Raw genomic sequence first — 26,106 nt, 5'->3', positions numbered from 1 at the left:
CAAACACACCACATTAACTGGCTCCTTTCTCCCATACTCTTTATTTCGTAACTTTTCCCTCTCCCCTCTCCTCACGGTCCAGTTTAGAGCTCTTCGTCACTCTCTTTTGTTGTCTCTCTCCATCATCTTTTCAATCTGTCTTTTCATCTACTTCAGTCTCAATCAATCTCACTCTCTTTTTCTCTCCCTCCTCCTCTTTTTACCTATTTCAGTCTTCTCTGACCCTCCCACCCCACCCCTCCCCCCACTTTCCTACCTCTCTCTTTCAGTCCACCTCCCTCCCTCTCACTGCTCTCCATCCCCACCCCCTGTCTCTCTGTGTCTGTGTGCTGAGTTGAGGTTTGGAGTGGAAACCAGAGTATCAAGTCGGAGACACACAGGACAAGAGGGAGCCAGCCTCATAAATCTCCCTTAGTGCAGCCCACAGCATCCAGATTCAAGAACACAGTGTGTGTGAGTGTGTGTACATATTTGAGTGCATGTATTTGTGTGTGGGTGCATGCGTGTCTACGGCTGTGCATGTTCCTTTTTGCAAATACAAGTGCACGTAGGTGTTTATATGCGTGTGTGTGTGCACTTCATGTTTTAATTTGTGTGACTGCATATACTGTATTTGTGAATGGACATGCATGTATGTGGGTTAATGTGAGTGTGTGTGTGTTTGTTTAAGGGTGTGTGCATGTGGGTGTTTGTGTGTGCGTGCGTGTGTGTGTGTGTGTGTGTGTAAGAAAGAATAGCTCAGGGCCTATCCAAAAGCAAAGAGGTAAGCAGAAATTCTGCTCCCTCATGCAGACTGGAATCTGTAGTCTCTCATCTCGCCAACAACTCGGCCTCAACAAATTAATATTGCAGGCCAAAACTCAGTTGAAGTACAAACTTAACAGGACACCTGAAACAGTATTAATAAACAGTTTTGTTCTGGGGAAAATGTTTCCTGTGTCCTCAAGTTTGAAACAATAAAAACTACAAAACTGTCATCAATCAGCACAAAATATTTAGCTTATTTTTGATGAAGGCTTTACAGTGAAAGTAGATGTGGCTATGTTAGTAGCAGTGTTATACTTTTGATCATATTGCATAGTCTTTACCTGCAGATGGAGTTTGCCCAGTTGTAATGGAATAGTAGATGTTCAAATTTGCATTTTTTTCCTGAGCAATTCAAGGATCATGTTGGCTTAAAAGCTTAAAGCATTAAAATAGTCAGCACTGAAAATAAGGTTAAATAGTAGAAAATGTTAAATAGTAGCATACCAACAAAAACAATGTTGTATATTTTCAGTGAGACAGTACAAAAAAAAAAAAAAAAAAAAAAAAAAAAATATATATATATATATATATATATATATATATATATATATATACATATGTGTGTGTATATATATATCATCATGATTTTCTAGCCCTATATCACTTCTAGTTTGTACATTATCTTGAACTATAACTAGTTTGTTTAGCATTTTACATCATTAGTTTTCATGTGTCAATGTTTTTTTTTTATGTTTTTAAGAGTAATGTCCCTTTAATGCCACCACAAAAGCAGGAGTAAAATAATAGACATTCCAGTACAAGCAGAAACCAATCCTCTTTTGTAGTGATCTTAAACAGTATGTTCTGATCGGAATATCTGAAGAGAAAAATTACAGGCATCTATAACCTCCTCATTTGTCCCTTTCTTTTGAAATGACAGCTCTCAGCCACAGAAGAAAGGAAGAAAAAGAAAAAGCGAGACTGAAAAGAAAGAGTGGGGAATATTAAATCAAATTAGAACCAAATGAGGCGAGTGGCACTCTGTCCAAAACCACTTTACACCCGGGCCCCTTGAGCATTGCCCGTCTTTTTCCACTAAGACTTTGGTGATTTAAAAAAAAACACACTGAACCATTCTCTATCTCCTTTTTCATTCCCTTTGTGCACAGTTCATAAGGATTAGTACTTAGTAACCACCATACCCCCCAAACCCAACTCAACATAGTGCTAACTTTTTCAATGTGTGTTTGCTCATTTATGTTTGTGAGCATGAATGCCAGAGTGGAGAAAGTCAAGAGTTTCTGCTGATTTGTGTGTGTGTACATGTGTTAGAGGATGAAAAGCATGTTGGTATCTCTCCTGACATCGAAGTTAAGACGTCATCCTGAGAGTGCTGTCAGCTTCGAGTTATCCCTGAAGACAGGAAGGCACCAGGCAGAGCAGAGAGGCCTTCAGGGGATGTCCAGTTCGTACTGTGTAGCCATACACACACATGACAAATAACACTTGTGAGCTACCAACTGCACTCTTTCAAATTTCAAGTTTTGTAAATGAAGTGGATATGGCTTGAGTGCAGAGTGCTACGTTACACGTTGATGTTTCAGTACTTATGTATAGAGTTTCCTCTCCAGGCATACTGCGGGGGGACTGTTATGGGAAATAAAAACTGCTTGGCCGACATACATGGCTGCCTCTCCATTGTACTCAGGGGTTTTGGCAAAGGGCTGGAACTGCCGCCCTGTCACCATGAGAGGATATGGAAATTAAGACTTATTTACTGGGCCTATGCTGGAACTGAACCAGTGTGCCTTTATAGCCCCAATGTCTCCTGTGTCCATGTTGTTCACAGGAAACAAGGCAGCAAATATAAACGCCAGTGGGAAGCAGAGCTATATCAGTTCAGTGATTAAGCTACGCTCTCATAATGCAGGGAATTCCCTTAGTGACATACAGTACCAGCAGCAGGCTGATGTAATATCAAATAGGTTCACAAATGGCTTCAGAGAACAGAGAAGTAAAAATCGATTTTCATTCAGAGTTCTCTCAACAGAAACCTCAAAGGGCAACCATTTTTACCTGAGGATGTCACTGATGTACATTTTAATTATTAACACTGATGGTTTCCTGGAAAAACGTGTCAATATTTTTTCAGCAATCGTAAGTCAGTAAATACCCTCTTATTTCCCCTTTAACAAACCCTCCTTTTCCCCTCCTTCTACTGTTTTCTCCACCAATACCCCTAGAGCCCATTTACTATGATTACCAATAACAATAACACTGCCATTATCTTTTATTATCGCTTTTTCCCAAGGCCCTGCCAGCCCTAACGGACTTTGATAAAGCTACAAAACGGCTCCTGTTTCAAGCTTGTATATGGGCTGCCTTGGCTCAGAATTCCCTTAATAGTCACAGTTTGTTTGGGTATCTGACTTGAATTGACATAAACGGCAATGGTCCACTAAATAGATAGTAAAGTGTTAAACCACCTGAGACTGCTTTACTGTGGAGAGAGTGGCTGGTAGGTTTCTAGCTTGGTATTTTATATAATCCTTGTCTCACTTTACTCTTAAAAGCTAAGATTTACAGAGTAAGAGAAAGGGAGCAGAGCCTAGATCAACATAATTAAATCTTAAAGGTCCTATATGTAAGCATTGTGAAGCAATTTACATGCATTAATTATTTTTTATTGCCAATGAGTGAACGGGTTGTAACATAACTTAAAAAAAGAGACCTTCCCTGACTTTCTCGGTTGCCTGTAACAGCCTGTGGACTGATTTCTATGTGAAGGACTTGGGTTGTTTTTTTCCACAAAAGTCCAAAGGATGTAACGTTATTGTGTCACATACCCTGCAGATTTTATCTTTCCAGCTCTGTTACCGACCAGGTGGGCTGGTGGCTATCTGCCTAACTATGCCAGCTATCATCGTTTCTGGCTACAGTACCTTTGTTTTTCAAGGGGTGGGGGCAGGTTGAGATGGCTAGCTACCTCCGTTGACCACCACACATTTCACAACAAAACTGTAGCGTGTTGCTCCCCGGCCACAGCGTGTGAGCAACGTGGGTGTGAGCGTGTGGACATACAGCGGGGGGCAAGGGGGTTGACTAACTGGGAGTGAGATTGAGAGATGCTTTGTTAAAGCACGGTGCAAAACAAAACATTAGAGATCTTTTATGTTATTATGAGAAGTGTAAGCAAGGAAAAAGACATTCACCTGCAGTAGTCTCACGCCGCTGCTCACTTGTGCTGACAGAGTGTGAGAGCTGTGCAAGCAACATGATGCTTAATGCAGCTCACTTAACGGCCACCGGTGTCACTAATGAGAAGGAATTTCTGATTCTTACATATAGAACCTTTAATTTAAAAGCATATACTGGTGGATAAAACCAAAACATTTCAACATTTCACCCCATTACAAGCACAAACACATTCCAGCGCTTTCTTTAGCTGTTTTAGGACAAACATAATTCATTAGTTGTGACTGACACCTAATAGTTCTTAGACAACAGGTACCTATTCAGTAATTTCTCAGTATAAACTAATTAATCAATAAAATGACAGAAAAAACTAATAAAAGTGGAAATCAGTAACAGTGCACCCCACATGCAGTTTTCATATTTAATGTAAGATGAAGACTTTTAATTAAATAATTAATTAAATTCCTTATTTTAGTCTCATTTTTTAAAAATCCCAAACTAGGTGAAAACTATTCTCATTGCAACTTAGTGCTGTCATTTTTTACCTGTACACTAGGCTGGGCCACATGGCATTTTAAAATCACATCCCGACACTATAGAGTTAAAAAGTATATTACTTAGAGAAATATAGCCCTGTGATAACAATTATTTCAAAAAAATCCTCATAAATAGTGAGCGAAACAATAAGACAGATCACTTGGACAGACTACAGGAAGTGCTATAAATGTCCAACTATTCCAAATATGCAAGTGACTCATGGGATGTTTTCAATAGATGCTACTAGCACACGTGTTTTCCTTCTGACCGCGTTGATGACTGTGCATTCCAGGGGAGCTGTACTGGTCTTGTCAGGAGCTGGACCGACCTTGTTTCACCTCCCGGTAGCATGACTCAGTCCTCAACCTTGAATCTCTCCTCCAAGGGGTCCCTTGTTTATTATGTCACAAAAGGCTGGTCGCACTCTTGTAACGGTGGCTCGCCCCGGAGAAAGTCAGAATCCAGCTGTAGCCAAGCCCCCCTCATCCCTCTCGTAAATGAGCATGTCCAATCTACCCACTGTGTTTCATTAAAACCAGACCACATCAATCAGGGCCTGAACTTTAAAGGCCAGGTCCCTTCTCCAGCAACATGGGAGAAAAACGTGGAGCTGTTAAAGTAAAGGACCTCACACTGCACTTACACTCCAACACTCATACACTTAACACCACATTTCTGCTGGTGGACCACACATCGCAACGTCAGTCCGAGACCACACAGTAGGTCTCATAAGGCCGACAAAAGACCTCGTAAGACCTCACAGTGGGCCCTAGCATGATTCGATAGGACCTCAGAGAATCCCACACCTGTACTTCACAAACCGCTAAGTAACTCTACTGAAAAGCTACTGTAGTCCTCGCACAGCAATTAGAAACCTGGAAACTGTTTAGACCCGTGACTGTTTGGACATTTTTTACTTGACAAAATTAAGTGCAAAGGAAGTGTAAGATCCGCTTTAACCCGAGGCAATTTTCCCAATGGTGAGAGAAGTATAAAGGAAGAGCCAAGAATACACAGCAGGAAGCTCAGGGGGGATGCCAGATGGACGGACGGCAGGATGGATGAGTAGATAAATGAGTGGAGGCTAGGCAACAAGAGGGGAGACTGGGAAGGATTCCCATGGGTGGGGACGGGAAGGCAGCCCTGTGATGGAAAGCTTTCAAACTCCTTTCATCGGCTGCCTGAGGACTGGAGCTTTACAAGAGCAAGATGAGCCGGCGCCACTGGAGCTGCTTGGCGCTCTTCAACGAAACCCAGACGCGGAGTCAGAGCAGGACCCTATAACCACTACGCCCACTCTCTGCCCCCGCCCCAAACACCAGTCCCCAAACCCCATCGACCTCAGCCTTGATTTTGTATAGAGACGCATCATAGGAAGGTTCAGATGCAGTAGTCTCTCTCTTATTAGGTGTTACTCTTTGGATTTCAAATATGATAAGTGACACATTGTCCTATTTAGAATCCTGCTTTTGACACCAAAAATCACAAGAATGTGGTAAAGCATAAAGAGAAGGTCTTTGGTCTTACCAATCCACACTAAGAGATCGTCTCCTGTAGGATGGAGGTCTGTCAGACGTAGTCTTCTCTGCTTTGGACGGACGCTCTTTGAGGGAGAGACGATGAGTAAACTTGGAGATCCCTGATTCAGACCTTAGGGGAAAGAGCAGAAATAAAGCAATTAGAATAAGACTGTTAACAGGTTTTTACTGTGGTCTCAAAAGGGGGGGGGGGGGGGGGGGGGGGGGGGGGGTTCTGTAGTAAACTATATGCTGAATTTCCAAGAAACCCTATATTATGTGCATTGTGCATTCTTGCATAGCAGTTGGAGGAGGAGCAGGAGCAGTTGACATCTAACACCGGCTGTCTTTTTCTGTCAGCTCTCAGTATAAATAATTTCTAAAAAGAAAGCACATAGCTTGAAGCATCAGAGTCGAGTAGTTCAGATTATTGAAGGTGTTTATTAAGAATGTTTTACCAGGGGGACTTATATTTGTACAATAGGTTCAGCTACAGTACTATAAAAAATTTATATACCAAAAAGTGCCAAAAACCAAGATGAAATATTGTCAGAGAACACAAATGTCCTAGTGAAATTGATTCACTTATGCCTTTAACTAAACTCAGTTTCGCAGAAATCAAAATACTCAGTGGAAATGTAGCCCATGAAGTTGATAAACAGTGTAACAATGCTGCAGTTCCCAGAGGAAACATTAGGTTTCAGGGAAAGCCGCATACTTCCTGCCTAATTTTCTCCAAATCTTTTTCACATAAAAAAAAGTGAAGTCACACACATTTTAATCTCCTCTACTGGGCTGCCAATGTCCCAGTTCAACTTTTCACTCAAAATTAAAAACAGGAAATGTAATATTTCTTCCATTCCAGCTCGGGACACATTTGATGAGATTCAGCATTGCAATATTGCTGTGGTAACAGTAGGGACTAATCAAAATGTAATAATATTTTCTATCAAAGAGCCAGGCTCACAGAGCCAGGGTAGAAGAGTATGTGATGTAAATTTCACAATGAAGAAATTGTATGAAGAAAACGCAAAATTGAAGGATTTTCCTATAGATTTTTCCATGAAGACTTTTTTCTACATGACAGAGGTTTACATAAAATGATGCCCAAGCATTGTGCTGCATTCTTCGCTCACCTAATCTCACACACATGCTGTTTCCATTTCATTATGAAATGATAAAACATCCCTAATGATGACTCATACATACTTGCACACATACATAGATCTCCTCTCAACCTGAGCCAAAAAGCATTTTAGTCTCCATGGTGAGCTCTGTTGGAGACAAACTACAGGGATGGTTGGACTGAGGATAGTGCAGACTACTGGGTGCACCCTGCCACTCAAACACTTGTTAGTTTATGTGAGATGCTGCAGAAAATGCAGTTCACATGAGGCTTTGATAAAACAGGATTGATGAAATCATACACAATAGTTCATGGCACATGTTTGATAACCGAACAGTAACATGGATGAATGACAGTGTGATAATGCAGCCAGTTGTACCTAATTCAATTGCTAAATTGGCATAATGTCACTTGCAGAGAGGTCTGACAGGATCTTGAATAAGAAAGGACACAACGTCTGAGATTTTCCTGTCAAGTCTAATGCTTCTATGAGAAACCAATCTGATGTGAGAGAATGATTATTCAAAAATATTAAATTGAATGAAGACCTTTATTGCATCATGGACCTGTAAACATTCCCGTTGGGGCGAATAATAACCGCTGTGACCTTGGAAATTGAAGTAAAGCCCTTTGTAAAGTTACAGTTCCATGCCAAATGGGCACTGTGCTACCTTGGTTGGAACATCATCTGCTCTTTTTTTAACCGATATAAAAATAAAGATTGCTCCATTGCCAAAATTTTATCTCATCCCCTTTCACAAGGGCTAGAATCATCCTTGGTAGACAATGTAAATCAAGATTCTCTGAACAACAACTAAAATAAAGTGAGAAAAAAGTGAGAAATGAGAATTATTAAATACAAAACATTTCAATATTAGGTAAACCTACTTTTACTTAATGATAGTGAGCATGAATTTAAATGATTTGCATCATAGAAAATGATAAATATTTCTAAGAAAAGCTTCTCTATCTATAAAAAACTTGGTAGATTTTTCTTCTGACTAGTACACAGCGTTTTGAAATGAAACCCTGAAAATACTCTCTCATGTTGTTCTACAATAAGACCAGCTGTTTCACTATAAAGATGTTGCCATAAGCTCAGTTCTCATTCAAATGACCTCATGCTAAGGCTTATCTAGTAGAACAACCCCCCGCCCTACTGCCTTCTTTCCCACTCCTACACCCTCAACTACTGTTTCCTGACCCTGCGCCAGCTTCTCCAAAGAGTTGGTTGACCTCGTAGACAAAGAGGCATATTTTCCTGTATGAATCACACAAACGGGGTGTGGGATTTTAGTCAGATGGCACAGCAACCCCTAATTGATGGTATTAAGCTAGGCTGGGCTTCTTCTTCAAGGGCTTTTAATTAAATTAGTACCACTGCCCTGTGCACGCCAGCTACTGCCAACCATTGATGTTGACGTCCCTTGACTTTACAGTGGTTTGAAAAAATCTGATTCATAAATAGGCTTCAGGAACGATTGGTTTGGATCATCATTGGTTCTTAATAATTGCCTTGGTTTTGGAGGTCCATGATGTTTGGCCTGTGACCAATAGATACATTAAGAGTTCCCTGTAATACTTCAAACATTTGGATCAAACACATGACACAACACAGCAATAGGATAATGACTTCAATGGCATGAAAACATATAGGATCATGACTTCAAAGACATGGGGGACCAGCGGACATACATGAGGACTCAGGGAATCCCTTTGAGGGGTTTAGAGGAAAACTGGACATGTGAAGCAGGTGGGTCGTGGTGGAGGGGATCTGCTGGCAACTGGCTGCCTCTTGGCTCCCAGAGAGCCTCAACCCTGGCTCCGCCCCATGCAGCTGTCCCCGATAACATCATCACAGCAGGCTAAATGTGATGATGCAATCCCCTTGGAGGCCCACTCAGGATATCCCGGCCGATTATCCTCTCATCAGAATTATATTTTCTCTTTCATTTCACTGGTGTTGATTACGGTTTAAGAAATCAGTCATTTGATTGATTGTTTTGCCTTATGGAACACAGGTTGGAGGAGGATTGCATGAAGTCACATCACTGCAAAATGATCTGACCTTGAAGCCATGCGATCCTATGCACACACCACTTATGAAGCTGCGGCACCCAGGCAAGTGCATACATAGCATAGCATGCAGCAAGCTGGTGCTAGGACACTTGCCAAGCTGCTCTGCCCACTTAAAAGTAAAATCCTTTAGACCTTTAGTCATACCTGTATGACTATATTGTGATACTGTCTGTTATTATTTCCCATCTCACACCTCAGCTGCTGTGCCTCTGCTCTCAATGAACACAGACAAAGGCCATTAAGCCATTTCAGACCACATGCAGAAAGGATGCAGATCACTTGCTGAGCAAACTGCACAGCATGTGTGCACAACCGACAGCAGCCCTGCAGAGGAAGCTTTCTGCTCCATCTCTTTTCTATTAGTCTCTGATGTACAAAGCTGTTAGTTAGAGAAATATAATGTAAAAACATAAAATGAATGTAACTGCACCATTTTACCATCTCACGTCTATCTGAGAGTTTACTGTGATTCTACTTTAGTGTGTTGTTATTTTATTGGAATCTGTTGGACATTTTTATTCTGCTCTAGTTTATGTCTTTATTTACCTTGGAGTGCGTTTAATACTATTGGTCCAGAGGTCAAATTTTGTCGTTCATGGTTCCCAAAGGATGGATTCTAATGACATTGGTGACCCCTTGACTTTTCCCACTACTGGCGGCCATTAAATTTAGTACAAATATTCATGTCCTCCTCAGGGTGAATTGTAATGACTTTTCATCTAGTGCCATCATCAGGTCAACACCATTTTCAATTTTCCAGTATTTATTTGTGACCAAATACCTCAAAAACAAATGACATGATTAACATGATAAGCATTACCTGATGAACATCAGTATATTAGCACTGTCATTATGAACATGCTAGCATGCTGACATTAGCATCTAGCTCACCATTGCTGTGTCCAAGTACAGCCTCACAGAGACATTAGCATATCTGTAGACTCTTGAGAAATACAAGTAAACATTATTATTTTTATAACGATGTTACAAAATTGATGAAATGTATCTTTTTTACATTGCAATAATACACATAAAAGTCCAATCTCTTTTTTGTTGTAATTCATGCTTTGTTATATTTTTCATAAAATCCCATGTCTCCCTTTTTTTAGCACCAATGCTTACAAGTTAGCATAACTGTTCCTAATATATCCCTCTTATGTGAAAGCCCACAACTGCCTCACTGCAATGTGACTTAGATTATGATCTTGCCAGCATTAGTAACTTTCCCCAATCCTGCAGCACAAGACTGCTTTTGTCAGCAGTGAATGGCTTGTGTGGTGATAGGGAGAAAATGTTGACCTACGCTCACATACACGCTTCAAGCCCTTCCTCACATGTTCACACTGTCACTGCGAAGGATCGCTTTCTGCAAACAGCTCACCTAATGTCACTTTCCCTCTTTGTTCTGTTGCCATGGCAGCAATTAACTGTTCGGGGGTATTCATGTGCGGAACAAGCTCTGCTAAAGAACTGCTTGTTCTCGCTCGCTGTACACAAAGCTATCAACTGTGCACTTTGACCCCACTCATAGCCTCAGTAACCCATTGCTATTTGAGAGCAGAGTTAAGACTGCGTGGAATTCCAGCAAAACCAGTGCAGCTCAACAGCATTTGACAGTGTGCTACTGGGAGAAGTTTATTTACAGTTTAGGTGATATTCATCAGTGTTATTACTTTTATTGCTAAATTATAAATATTTCATGAATAAATACTAACAGGCCCCATTCTCCAGGCATTAATTATTTAATGTAGTGTTACAGTAAAGTACTTCTAAAGTTGTTTAACTAATTTCTTTATAAAATGAGTGACACAATGATCATTTTACCATTACATTGATCATTGAAAACCCTTGATATTTGGAGCTATACATTTTCTTAGACTGAATAAAAAACAACTATTTTTTACAACTATGTTTTCTGTTCCTGTCCTCCTGGATAATACAATAATTTCATATTTGATGAATGGGAACTAATTCGACAAGAATGCCCCGAATAGCTCCTCAGATCATACAGTGTTTTGTGTGAGATGTGTTTATAAAGGGATCCCACTGAAACCAGCAGAACGCTATGCATTACACAATCTCCGTGGTCTGTCTGAGGTTGGGCAGCCCTTAACCACAGATCTTATTTCAGATTACTAAAGAACAGACACTAAATCATAAGCAGGACAGATAAATACCTCACCCTGTTTCAGCAATTATGGGCAATGGCTGCCTACCTAAAACAACTATTTTGGAAAGGAGGGAAAACAATGCGCTCAGATTACTTTCATCTCTGTCTCCTGCTATGGCTTCTGATCCCTACCAATAGAACTCTAATACACCAAAAAGAATGTGGGCACTCACCCATATAAAAGATACATGCATATGCAATGGATGCAAGCACACATACTCGCAAGCATATGCACACACATGCACATACACAAACATAGTTCAATTCAGGAACATACCCCTCAATGTGTTTCATTAGGCTAACAAAAAGGCTTTCAGTGGTCCAATCATAAAAGAACACAGCCAAGCTATGAACATTGCTAATTAAAATCTGCTCAAAGAAAGCCTTGTTTTCCACTCGCCATCCCCATCCAAACCCATGTCTGTGTGTATGTCTCTCTACATGGTGGAGGCTGCTTTTATTTCACTTGGACTGAGGTCTCACCAATAAAACATACTGATATTTCTTCAAGCTAACAAGCTTTTCCTTCAGTTGTGATACGATTACAGTATTTTAATTGTTCAAAGTGTAATGTTTAATCAACGGTAGCCGTGGGGGTCAATAAATGAGGAGCAATATCACAGCAGTTTACTGCATAATACCTGATGCACTCTGGAGTCTAATAAATTTTGTCTGATAAAATTGTTTGAAATAACTTATTAAAACCATACAATGCATGACTGAAAAACAAGTCAAAGAGGAAATATATGGGATGAATATCATGTCATATTTTGAAACTGAAAAAAAGGCTTCAAAAGGTTGAAACTCATTGTTTGAAAGCTTGAAATCTAATAAAAAAGGTTTTGCAAGATTGAAACCAAGTTCTGAAGGCTTACATAATGTTTTGATAGGCTGAAAAAAAAGTCAAACCTCTGCAAACATTATTTTGTATTTGAGTTTTCCTTCTTCACAACTGCAGCACTTTTTATAGTGTTTCTTCAACACATTTTCACAGTTTCGGATTGTCACTCTTCTCCCAGTCTATTAGTTTGTTTTACAGATTTGAAACCTTATAAATGGTGATCTGAAAACTGGTGCGTATATGTTGGGAAAAAAAACTTTTGTGGATGTACATTTGCATTTGTATTGCAGACTGTTCTTTCAGAGCTGAGTTTACAACACCAACCTTTTAGAGATCTGCCCACGCAGTTGGCTGCCCCCGAGCAGTGCCTGTGGCAGACATGGGGTACGTCCCAAGTCTCTTATTTGATCTTTCCTCACTCCTAGTTCCTTGATTGAACCGGAAGTCATTCTGGTCCGCCATTTTGAAGGCTGTTCCAAAGCTCTTATTTAGGAGCCATGAGTGAGGACACATGAGAGCTGCCTTTGCAGAAGTCTTTTAACAGCCGACACGCCCCCTTATTAGAAAGCAGCTAATAGTGACTTTGTCTGTCAGCAAGAGAATTTTCTTAAACACATTTATATTTTACATAGTTTGTCGTCATTTTCATTCAGTCACATGTGAGGCTGAAAATACCTGAGTGTCGGGTTTGATATGAGTTACATAACTTCTATTTTCCCTGAAACAATTAGCCTAATAAATCATTTTCAGTGTCATTTTCAGACACCCTAACAAATATTCTGGGTTATTAAATAATGAATTCACAATCAGAATATTAATAAATACAGATGCAAATAATTATTAAATAATATAAATGCATTCTTCAGGCCGTCTGTTACAAAGTTTCGGTGTTTCATAGTCTCATATCAGAGCTCTGAGACAATATAGCCAAAAATCACGTGACTCGCAAGCTTTCAACTGTGTAGGTAGATCTATGAACAGTGGGAGTTGTAAACTCAGCTCTGAAAGAACAGTCTGCAATACGAGCACAAATGTACATCTGCAAAAGTTTCAAAATAAAGATTCGCCCTTTTGAAACTCAAAACTTCAAACGTTTTTTTCCAAACATACGTGCACCATTTTTCAGATCACCATTTACAAGATTTCAAACCTGGAAAACAAACTTGTACACCGGGAGAACAATGACAACTATGAAACTCTCAAAATGTGTTGGTGAAACACTGTAAAAAGAGCTGCAGTTGTGAGGACGGAAAACTCAAATACAAAATAATGTTTTCAGAGATTTGAAGAGATTTTAATTTTTTCTTTCAGAAAATGAAAACATTATGCAAGCCTTCAAAACTTAGTTTCAATCTTGCAAAACCTTTTTTATTAGATTTCAAGCTTTCAAACAGAGTTTCAACCTTTCGATGCTTTGTTTTTCAGTGTCGAAATGACATGATATTCATCCCATACAAATATGTTGATGAAAAGGATCATTCCTCTACCACCCACATGAGTCCAAAAGAAGACGGGAGGCATTTAACAGCCAGCTCATTGCCTTGACAAAGAAATCTTAACAATAACTGCCTCAACTTCAAGTGCTAATGATCTAATCAGAACGGTACGTGCCAAAGGAAGGGACTCTGTTATCACCCTACGCACATCTTCTCATATGCTGCCCATACACCCACTACGGTAAACAGAGATATTTCCATCTCAGCTCCTTTCCCTCCATCCCTTCATTTCCACGTCTCTGAGTCACACTCATCGTTTCATCTTCTTTTTTCTTCAAATGTCTCCCTTTTATTACTTTGCTCTATTTCTCTCTCTCACTCCTGTTTTCCACAGAGTCGGCACATACAAAATTTGTCAGGGAGACAAAAATGAGGAAGGAATTCAATGACTTTTTTTCACTTTGGTTGGCTCCCTGTGGTGTCGGGTTTGATGCCATTCCCTCTGTGTCCCCCTCTGTGTTTGATGTGCAGCATAAGGCTGACTCAACACTGAGATATACTGATGATGGATCTGCAGTCAAATTAAACTTGAATTCAGCTGACAAGGGCATAGAAGCCAGCAAACTATTAGAGACTGTAGCTGGAGTACCATACCACTAAGAGGGGAGGGGCAAAGCAATTGGTACCACAGACAGTTTTCTCTTTCCACTCTCTTTTGGTTAGGTGGGATGAGATAATAATGTGGATGCGATTTGGACGAAACTGATCTGGGGTAATTTAATAGATATCACATTGGGGAGAAACACCGAATTGGACAGACAGTACAGAAGAGTGTACAGACTGTATAATATAGTGACCACGGACATGCATGAGCACACTACACACCTACGAATGCATTACTTCCTGTATCCCAAGATAAGCAGGGGAATGACTCCTTGAATTCGTGGCCCACAATAAACGAAAGACATACAGTAATAAAATAATGTTAAGTGACTAACAGTCAACTAATAGTCATCAGTTGCCATGCGACATCACATCACATCACATTGTAACCCACTAATAATTCTGCACAGAATCTCATAATTCTCCACAGAATCTCCACTTAAGTCTCCAGCTGGCCTCCTCTAGGACACGAAAAGCTGATAAAACCTAGTGGAGCCTGGATTTCAACCCCCTGTGTCCGCTGGTACGCTGGCTAGATGCTGAATGAAAGGAGAGGGAGTGAACATGAGAGTGTGCCAGTCTGAGTACATCTCTTTGCAATTAGCGGTAAATATGCTATCATTTAGGTGTGTGTGTGTGTGTGTGTCTGCATAGTTTGTGTAGGTCTATAGCTGTGGATCTGTATGCCTGCCTTGTTTCTGAGCTGAAGTTTTTTTTTTTTTTTTCTAGAGGCCTGGCCTGACGGAGGTGGACACCCCTCTGCTATTATGTTTATGGCCTTGAAACAGCTTTAAACATAGAAACACACGCACACACAGGGCACCCCACTTTCCCCCATCAACCCACAATTGAGCACGGCGTCGAGATTCCAATCAGAGTTGAGCCAGCAGACTGAGGGGATTATTTATGCTGGAAAAGAAATGGGAACCTTGAGAAGGCAGAGAGATGAGTGTGTGTTTTTTTGCATGTCTATTCTTGTGAGGACCAAAGGTCTATCTTGAGGATAGAAAGTTGAGGAAAATCCAGTCGCCAAAAAGAGCTAATTTGCAGTTAAAGCTTGGGTTTAGGGTTTAAATTACTTGGATTAGGTTTTAAGTTTGGGAAAGAGTTACGGTTAAGCCTTTTGCAGAGAAAGTAAGTGTTGGACATAGGAGCTGACTGACAAAGTGATGCGGGTTAAACCTGGGTTGAATGTGGGCTGGGTACTGCCTGACTTTGTTGAACAGGAGTTTATATTAGTGATGGGAATTCAATTTAATGTCACAGATGTTTCATTACAATTTAAAGAGTAATGTCCTCCCAAGAAAAACGACACAAAAGGTCATCCCCTAACTTAACCCCATGGTTATTATTGTAGTCGACAAAGGTCGCCTAACTTTAAGGACGTGGTAACCCACACCACATGTTTCTCTAACCTTAACAAAGTGATCATTTAAACCCAAACCATGATCTTTCCCTAAACCTATCCAAGTGGTTTTTGTGCCAAAACCTAACCAGACCTTAACTATAGCTTTGTCACATCATCATCAATGGTTTTGGAAAACACAGACAAAAATTACATTGTCCTGCCCATTACTACGGATAGGGGAGCCAGATTAGACACTCTTATGTGTCGTTATGAAGTGCAAATGGTCAAATAATGTATTTGGTCATTTAATTTGGAGGACTTGTTGTTTAAAGAAGTACCAAAAAAGCAAAAAAAAAGGACGTGTTGTCCACTGCCTGGCAGTAAACACAGAATTTCTGACTTTACGGGTAGACAAGGAATGCCTCAGCTCACCACCGGTTATGATCACTCTGAGGCTAAAGGCAGGAAGTAACAATGACGCTTTATGGAATCCTCTGCAGATTGTTTCATCTGGGGGAAAGGTGGAGTTTCATCCTACTCACCTCCAGTCTTACAACTGCATGTCCTGCTAAGGAGGGGGCTCCTGTAATGGGAACTGCAGAACAGAATGAAATGTAGAACGTTCAGCTGGCCACCATTACGGTTCCTACTAAGCGATGCCAGTAACATTTCTTAAGGTTAAGTGAAGGACAATGCTGTGGAGTCACTTGGTGAGGAAACACAGGAAACTTAAATTCAAAATGTCTATAGAGGGTGATCGCGGTTGAAATCCTGAGTTGGCTTGTTTTGTACCTAAAGCAGTTTAATACTGAAATCACATTTGAACTTTTGTAAGCCAGCAAAGCTATGAGGATCCAGAGTGTTGAGATGTTTTTGGGAAAGCTGATAAAAATTTTGATGTGTGGTTTTCAAACTGGAGGGAGAGGTTTGGTTCATGTTGTTGTGCAACATAATAGAAAGAAATTTTCTCTGAGAACTCCCTCATCAAATGTGGTTGTGAGGATGGAGTGTTTGTATGTTATGCTGTTACATGTGTGTGTGTGTGTGTAAGCATGTTTTTATGTTTAAAGCCAGAATGGAAAAGGCTATGCTTCATAGAATAACAGTGTTCAAGTACTCTTAAATTAAGCTCTCTCTCTCTCTCACAAACACACACATACAAACACACACACACACTCACACATGCACACGCACGCACACGCGCACACGCACACACTCACACATGCACACACACACAATTATGGCCAGGATGCCTTACCAAAACAATGGCTGTCTCTGCCTGCTCAGTTCTTGGGCCTGGCAGCCTCCTCTTGGGAAGTTCTAACACAACCCAACATTACTGCAGCCAAGCCACATCAAATAAGCACACACGCACACACGCACACACACACACACACACGGGGAATGGAGGGATAAATGCTGCTAATATTCACACAAGTGTACACTCTTCATGTCGTGAAACACACACTGTGGATCAACAGTATGGGGACAAACACACACTGTGCTGTTGGGAACGTGTGCACACATACACACACTAGATCAACTGTACAAATAGTCGCACACTCAGATAGTCGGCCAGCGGCAGTCTCCTCTGGCCCGCTGAGTTAGCTCCCTCTCCCACCACCATTACCACTATTGTAAATACTCCTCAATATGTATTTACACTGGGATTTCAGAATCCTGGAAAAAAATGAGGTGAAAAGAAAAAAGGCTGGAAAAATGAAGGAATGTGTTTCACGTCGGTCAGACAGTGGGAACCCTCAGTCCTTATTATCTTTCTACTAGAATTTGCCTTGGACTGTCCCTCAGGGGGGATGAGATACAGTGATGCGGTGGGTCTTCTCTCTCTGTATCTGTCACTTTCTTTTTCTTTCTGCTTATTTCCAACTGATGCAAAAAGAAGGGACAGAAAGACATACTGTCGGGGCAAAGAAACTCACTTAATTCAATGACAGACAAAGATATTGTTAGAGAACTAAACTACACTTTCTGGGTTCGCAGGGGTCATTTTTTTTTTTTTTTTTTTACGTCTTCTGACCTCAGACATGACACACTGTATTTGATCAGCCTCGTTCAAGACTCTGTATACACTGAATGAAATTTGTGAAACCTGTGATGTCATCAGCATTGAACTGTGAATTGAATGCTGCAGGACTTTGGCTTCTGTGGCACCTGTAACCACGGCAACAAGCAGCTACTTCTGAGAGGAAAAGTCCTTCAACTGTGGGGAGTGTGGCAGTAAAACAACAGCGGGGTCTGAGGCGCTGTGTCTTCCAAATGGAAAGAGTGAGCAGAAGTGAAGACATGAGCTTGAGAGTGTCTGAGGGCTACCTCAGCACTATAGAAGTCAAGAGATATCACAGTGATGACCAGATATTATACTGTATATTTAAGGTTTCTCAATAGTTGTTTTTTTAAAGAGTGGGTATTATTTTGTATTGGTAATGTTTCAAAACATAAGTCATCTATTTGAAACTGTCTCTGCAGTAAAGCCTTTAAATCCAACACTATAATAATAAGGCGTAAAACGACATTTTATATGGTTACATGGTTGGATATAAGAGAGGATCTCTAAAGGTATTTTACTGTTGAGAAACAGATAAATTACAATTAAGTAGAATATCATTTACTCTCTATAAAAGTCAGACACATTGTTGGTGAACAAATAACCCTTTTTACTCACCTTAAGTTATTCCATAAGCACACAGACACATCTACGTCACCCCCATATGAGAACAATTACATGGCCTGCTCCCGTGAATAAATTAGTCTAATCAAGTTCTCTCTTCCCTGACATCCGTACCAAAATCCCTTGCTCCATGAAAAAAAAAAGAGGAAAGCTTCCTCCAGCCTCCCAGATACCCCCAGTACCCCATCCTTCCATTATTCCTTCCTTCCTGTACTGTCTGCACACAGCATGAATAAGAAAGTCGAGGTCAGAGAGAGAGAGAGAGAGAGAGAGAGAGAGGGAGAGAGAGAGAGGGAAAAATGAGAGTAAGGTAAGATAGTAAAGTTTGCTTATATAACAACCTTTCATGATCACATCCTGCAAAGCTCATCACATCTATAAAAGGTTACGTGCATAAAAAGTCAAATGACCATGAGTTATAAAACAAATGCAATCATGAATAACCATTGGGTTTTGAACTGCTTTTTAAAAGTTGTCCACAGTGTCCGCAAAAGCCCAACGGGAGAGAGCCTAGAAGTCACAACTTCAAAAGGGCAATTACATCTTGTTTTAAAGCTGGAACAGTACAGAGACCTCAGCGACTAACTGGGGTTCATTTAATTGATATTAGCAACATAAAACCTCTTATTGTTGATGAAAGAGATGAGGCAAAAAATTCATCAAAAGCAGTACTGTAACAATGAGCCAAAATGATGACAATTGATTGACCAATAAATATAATTAGCCAATAATTATGTTCACCCATGCATGCTTGTCGGAAACTAGTTGCATTTTTCTTTTGGGAGCACACATGGGTGTAAATATATCAATATAGGTGTAATGTGAGACCTTTCTTGTACACCTGGTAGTAGGCCTTGCAGAGACATTCTGGGTCACTTCTAAATGATCCGGAGATTATCTGCTAAGGCATGTAAAAAGAGAGCTGCAGTGGTCTTTGTGGACTGAAGTGAAAGCATAAATGATCATCTCCATCTGGAGGAACAATGGACTGAAGTTTAGCAATAGGTGAAAATCAAATCCTCAACCTGATGATGGAAGATAAAGGAAATAAATCAATGAAAGATACATAATACATGCTTTCACCTCAGCATGTCAGGAGCAGAAATATGCATATATCTGGGTTCTATCAACACTGAACTGCAGGAATTAATTAGCCAAACAATCATAAGTATTCCCCTACTTATGCTCATGTCCAATATTATACTGTACCAACTACCAGTAGATGATGAATCAAGACAGTCCACTGCAAGAATTTGTATATTGTGGTTATTGTGGATATCAGACACATACACACAATCATACAAGCCTCCATGTTTAGTTGGGAAAGGCCTGTTGCTATGAAACCATGCAAGACACAGGCATTTCAAATGTGCAGCTGAAAGCCGTGTTTTACTTATTTCATTTAAAACATGATCAGACCTGAGATGTTTGTGAAAAGATTAACACTCAATGATTTCAGGGGTACATGGCTGCTTGAGACAGCTGAAATGCAAAGGTCGTAGATATATTGTAGCTTTCAAAAGAAGACAGCAGAACAGGAGTAACAGACAGGACAGCGATACATATATTGTGAAGATAACCACCTGTGTGCATGGCTTTGGTTGCTAGGCAACTAAAATGTACAACTAATTTTGTTTGATTAAAGTCCCCCCCCCCCGCCCTCCTTTGTCTTTCACTCTAGACATGTTGGGCTAGTTTTAATATTTTTCATAATGCAATCTCAGCCATGCAAAATGTACATAACAATTATATTACACAGCTTGGTTTTAGTCCTTAGCAGCAGTTGTTCTGGGATACTGGCCCCAATATGGTACAGTGGCAAACTTTATTGGCCAACACAAATGACTGTTGACAAGCAGCAGTGTAATTAGCAAAACCAATGGTTACTGAGAGAATAAAATCACATTAGTGGTTTATTTCTTCATATAGAGTCAGTGTTCAGTTTACAATAGCAAATAGCAGTAATGGGCAAATTTAATGGAAGCAAACTGGAAAAAAACCTGTGAGGCTAACTATGATAAAATCTAAAACTGAGGAAATAAAGGCCTGTCTCTAATAATAAAAGATGGGAGTATGCACGCACATCCAAACCAGAGAGAACAGGTGCTGGGCTGCGAGTGAGCAAATCAAGGAATAAACAAAATAAACAGCTTGCACACTGCAGGGCTCCAATTTCCATATATTTATTGCACCAAGGTGATGTCAGTCTGATGAAGAGCAGTGGTGTTCCAAACGTCACCTTGGTGCAATAAATGAGTGGAAATTGGAGCCCTACAGTGTGCAAGCTGTTTATTTTGTTTATTTCCTGTCTCTAATAATAATCTATCTTAAATAAAAGCTGGATTCTCGCATGTTGACTCAGTAATCTTTATCGGGCAGTTTGCCAGTTTATTTTGTTGCTACATGTTAAGACACAAGCTCACGTGTTGATAGCGTTGTCTCACAGCAAGAAGCTCTTAGGTGTGAAACCTACAGAAGATGTCAATGTCAAGATATCACTAGGCAGAGGCACTCTCAGTCACTTAAAAACAGCACAGAAACTTCTTTTAAGTTTCTCTTATGATTTCAGAGGACTGACTGTCAATTTAGCCAATTATGGTATAATTTAAAGCAAGTACAAAACCTCTGAGTGATTTTGTTCTACACGGCAAATTAAAACAGTTTCTTATTCTCATCAATCCAAACAGTGCCATGTTGAAACACTGGAATGAAGAATTATTACTGTTATGGAATGGATTATGGGTCAGGCTTAGACAGACTTAAGTAGCTTTTTAAACACACACACACACACACACACTTACACACTGGAATTTACCAGCATGAATCAGGTCAAATTCTTTCTGAACTTGGGTTACCATGAAATGAAAAATTGAACTAATGTTCCTCTGAAACCACATTAGGCAATCAGTTATGCTAAACTATTCTGTTAATGTAAGCCAGTTAATGTACTCTGTGTCCATGTCAACGTATGTGTCTTAATATTTGGAAACGTGCAATATGCAATTACAAGAAGGAATATGATGACCAATAAGAACTCTTAATGAATTCGAGTACTTAGTGGTTGTTAGCTTCTGGCGACAGAACATGTAACATAGTTTGGTTACATAAAAAGTCTCTAGGAGCCAATGATTTGAATTTGCACTTGGCCGTTTGATTCTTCTGTAACACTTTTACTTTAAGTCTCCCTATTTAGCATTTATTAGCAGTATATAAACAGTTAATAGATAGTTTGCAACACACTATAATGTAGTTGTAAGCAGATACATGTGTTTATTTATGTACAGTATTTTGTCAGTAACTATAACTCCTCCTGTGGGCACCCATGTGTGTGGTGTATAAACAAATAATAAATGACAAAAAAGTGAAACAAAATTGCAATTATCTAGAATATGTTTCCATATGAGAAGTTATAATTGTTCACAAATACTGTACATTAATAAACACTTAAAAATGTCTTGTCAAATCTGCTTCTAACTAAAATATAGTGTGTCATGAAACATCTATTAAATGTTTATGTGCTGCTAATAAATGCTAAATAGGGGGACTTAAAGTAATGTGTTACCATTCATTGGCAGTAATGTTGTTCAGCTGAAAAATGAAAAATAGACAAAAAGTCTATGAAAAGGTGAACGAATGGGACTTACTTCTTGTGCTGATTCTCCTTCCGGTCAGCGGAGCCCAGACTCTGTAAATAAGAGAAGAAAAACAGACATTGTTATATTGTAGTTGTTCATTCTTAAATCCTCAGAGAGAGTATTCCCCTACACGCTTTGAAATGAGGTGGTTCAGAGGGCATATAACAATAAACATGTACATGCAAAAAATCCCCTTGTAATTTGTTACATTTATTTTGGCTTAACCATCCTGGAGGCTCAGATGGCTTCATCCAGCTACATGAAAAATGTCCTTCAACAACACAAACAACTGGTTAGATTTAATGATGGAAAAAAACATGATTTGTACAGTAATAGTATTTTACAGGCAGAAAATAAAAGAAAAATATTTACTTAAGGGTCTCAACAAAAGGTACTGTACTAAATCAGAGCATCGGCAAGTTAATTTACCTGAAAAACAATCTAATGGCCCAAACACAAACACAGACACACATATTCCGCTTTCTCCCTTAATTGAGTTTTGTTTGTTAAAGTCGACATGACCTACAGTTAATGTATGTCTCCATCCTCCCACTAATCTGAACATTTGGCTTCGAGGCAACACCGAATGATCAATGTCCCCCTGTAAGAGCCAATTACATGGGTAATGACCTTGTGTCCAATGAAAAATAATTAGCTCCCTGGCTAGAATTACAAACACTTATCTAGTGGATATGCTTTATTCATGTGCATTTATCAAAATTTGGTGTATGTGTTCATGTGTGTGTGTTTAAGAGGGAAGAAGAGAAAGTCAGAGACATGTTTAAAAGCCATTTCCCTGATGGCAATGTCGAGGGAGTTCACAAACTCCGAGCGCAAAAATAATGCTACCTGCCAGCTCTGCTCAACAGGGGACGTTTGAATACATCCCTCTGGCGCAGCCGATTTATTAGACACACATGCAAACACACTGACACAAGCACACACCTATACACGAATGTGCAGACAAACACATAGTTTTCCCCCCGCTGTCCATTGTCTTCTGGAGGTGTGTAGTACTCACAGACACATGCTGACACAGAGAGAATCGCACACACACAAGACACACAGACACTCACATAAACACACACGCACACACCCACAACTAGCCTCAGGCTGAAGACATTTTTGGAGTGAAACTGTGTTGCTGTTTTGCATTTTTGCATCTTTGGCAAAGAGGCTAATTCAGGCTCCTAAAATGAGAAGGGGAGACAACAGTGTTTATCCTACCCGTTCACACCCCCTGCCATGTTCCATCACTGGTAGCACCTTGGGACTCAATGAAGCATGCGAACCCCTGAGTGAGTGGGCCAAGCCAATACTGTCAGTCATTTGATGACATAATCTACTTGTAACCCAGTGTGGCTCATAGCACTTAGTGGCCATCGTGTGTGGCAACTATGACAAAATTGCCACACAGGCTCCGGGTGGGTTGAGTACAGGCAGCATGTTCCAACCATATCTCTACACTACAGGATTTACTCCAATATTATCAGAACACTTGAGCCATTAATGGACATTTACTGGTGTTTGTTGACTTTGGTGCGAGCTCCTTTTTCGAGGACTTACAGTGTAAATGTTTGAATGGCACAGTACTGCGAATGTACGCTGAAAAAAGAAGTCAGGAAAAGGCATTTCCTCCCTTTGAATTTTAAACCGAACATCAAAGAGAGGTGTTGTGCTTTTATGTGTGCAGTGCACTGACATTTTGACCAGCGAGTGACTTCTCTACTCAGGTGTTTTGAGTGTGTGTGCTTTTATGTGTGCAGCGCCGTGACATTTTGACCGCTAAGTGACTGCGCATACACGTCTGCATACGAGTTTCATCCTCCTGGTGGGGACAGGATATGCCATACAGAGTGATTGACCTTTCACCTTCCAGCTCCCCCACAGTGCCCTCAGGTAGTGCCACTCTGCCAGGAGGGATGAGGGCAGGTGGGTGTCCTTCATTTGAAAGATATGTCTGCGGGGGGTGAAGGAGGACTATTTTAGAGTCACTGTTCAGGCTGAATTAATGGCCGCATCCGAGCATGACAGCTCAGACTTCATTTCTTTTTCTTAAGGCAGAAACTTTGTCTAAATGATCTACTTTACAGGAATACCATTACTACAGAATGACATGCAGTTATAGTATTAGATTGTGATTTCCACATTGACTGGAGAAGAATACTTTTTTATATTATTCAAGGCATTTTCAGCTTGGTTTCAGAATCAAAGTCAAAACATTTTGAGTGAATGGAAAAACACTGAATGTATCACTAGGAGTGAGATATTTTTAGACCATTATGAAATGACTATGCTAAATAAATTCAAGTCATGATGAAATGAAAAATGTGCCAAAACATATATTGAATTTTTAAATTTATGTCTCAGATATTGAAGTCAAATGAGTTTTCCTGTCAAGAAAACAATATTCTTGATTACTAGTGTACAAATAATCTGATATTGTCATTACAGATTTTTGAACAATGCCAGCCCTTGCCTCTCTTGTCGGTTTCTTCCCAATCATGCAATAAAAATGCCTTACACCTTAAATGCAACCTTGTGGCTGATTAGTGTTTACTATGAAGAACCTTAAATTAATGACCACTACCATAGACACATATACGATGGAGCATGTCCTGCCCAATGTCCTCTGGCAAACAGAAATATGTAAACTCAGCTTAAATGAAAATGCTGTTCCTTGTTCCATTTGACTTTTATCATCAATCAGTCAGTATAGCTGAATCTGATCAATGGCATCAAATGATATTTTGCCTGTATGTACTCTAGCCTGTGAAAAACTGTCTTTGCAGTGTTCATGCATCCTGCTATCTGCACCCTCTCACCTCTGTCCACACAAAGTATCACTGACAATCATACTAAAATAAGAGCAAAACCTTTCCCTCGTCACGCATCTTGTTGCATTTCAGTCACCACTCAGTCAAATCAACCGAAGCCCTCCTCCCGAAAAAAAGAAGCACATTTCCGGAGGCAATGCTTGCAGGAGAGAATGCACCTGACAACTAATAGAGCTATTCTTAACACCTTAGTCATTTATCGTAATGCAAGTGGGGAATGTGCGGGAGAATATTAGCAGATTTTACATGCCAAGTGTAGTTAGTAGGAGGGCATTACAAGTAATTATAAGTAGGGCAAATGTTGCACAATGAAATGTTGAAAATAATTAAATTAAACAATTTTAAAGAATAGATTATCTGACTATTTGGAATGTATTACATGGCTGTAATTATAATAAATACATGGTAAGAAACAATTAATCAGAGCCATTCATCATTTTTGAGTTTTACCCACAGGTTTAAGCTTTCATCTCTCTTAGTGTATATGTATGTGTGTGTGTGTGGAGGCAGGTGAGTGAAAGCATACCTTTACAGCAGGTACCAAAAAGACTTGGCATTCCCTCACAGCCGTGAAATCACAGTGACAATATATGCTGTATTCTTGCCAAATGCCTCAAAAGCATAATCCGCTTATCATGCGTTTCTTCAAATACTGCCTCACAGATAAACACAAATCCTCAAGCAGTACCACACACAAACAGCATCATATTTTCTGAATACCTTCACTTTGCCTCTGTTAATTCCAGCATGCACACATACCTGTTGAGTCAAACCCAGTGAACCTAGTCAAGGACCGATACTCCACTCTCCCTTTCTCTCTGGTTTCCAAAACCCCAAGTCCTCCCAGTGGTGTTCCAGTGGTGGCTCTAATTGCTGTTCACCTGTCCAACTTCAACTCTTTAGCTCGTTTTGCCTCCCTCCCGATCTAACTCTCCGTATTGTCTTCTTTTCTCTCTCTCTTTCTGTCTAGAGCTGTTGGTCACACGAAGGTTTGCAAAGCTTGCTCCGATGGTGGCTGCTACCGCCACTGACTTGTTGTACTTTAATTGTGGTTGCTAGGCAATAAGCTTCTCCAATTCTGCACACAGTGAGAAGGGGAGGACAGGAGAGGAGGGGGAAGAGAGTGAAAGAATAGGTGGCGGGGGGGTAGGAGGAAATGCTCATTATAGACACAGTAGCCTGAAGGGGGAGGAGAGGAAGGTTTACAGGAGGGAAAGAAGAAGTTGTCTAGATGAGAGACATGGACGGATGGAGGAGAGGGGACTTTACATAGCAGGTTCACTTCC

The 26,106-nt window shown here is 40.2% G+C and overlaps 1 protein-coding gene across 1 annotated transcript in view; it reads right to left on the bottom strand.

The window, feature by feature from the left end:
• Window positions 1-25,606, bottom strand: part of LOC121886601 (ankyrin repeat and fibronectin type-III domain-containing protein 1) — a 58,381-nt gene extending 32,775 nt beyond the window's left edge. Inside the window, exons 1-3 of the mRNA XM_042396718.1 lie at window positions 25,580-25,606; window positions 21,993-22,033; window positions 6,007-6,129 (exon numbers count right to left, since the gene is read on the bottom strand). The gene's annotated coding sequence lies outside the window, so the exon portion shown is untranslated. The remainder of the gene's footprint in view (window positions 1-6,006; window positions 6,130-21,992; window positions 22,034-25,579) is intronic.
• Between the last annotated feature and the right edge of the window lie 500 nt (window positions 25,607-26,106).

This window comes from Thunnus maccoyii, chromosome 20 (genome assembly GCF_910596095.1).
Source record: "Thunnus maccoyii chromosome 20, fThuMac1.1, whole genome shotgun sequence".
Taxonomy (NCBI): domain Eukaryota; kingdom Metazoa; phylum Chordata; class Actinopteri; order Scombriformes; family Scombridae; genus Thunnus; species Thunnus maccoyii.
The sequence above is the reverse complement of the archived record's forward strand: the minus strand, read 5'-3'. Positions and strand labels throughout refer to the sequence as shown.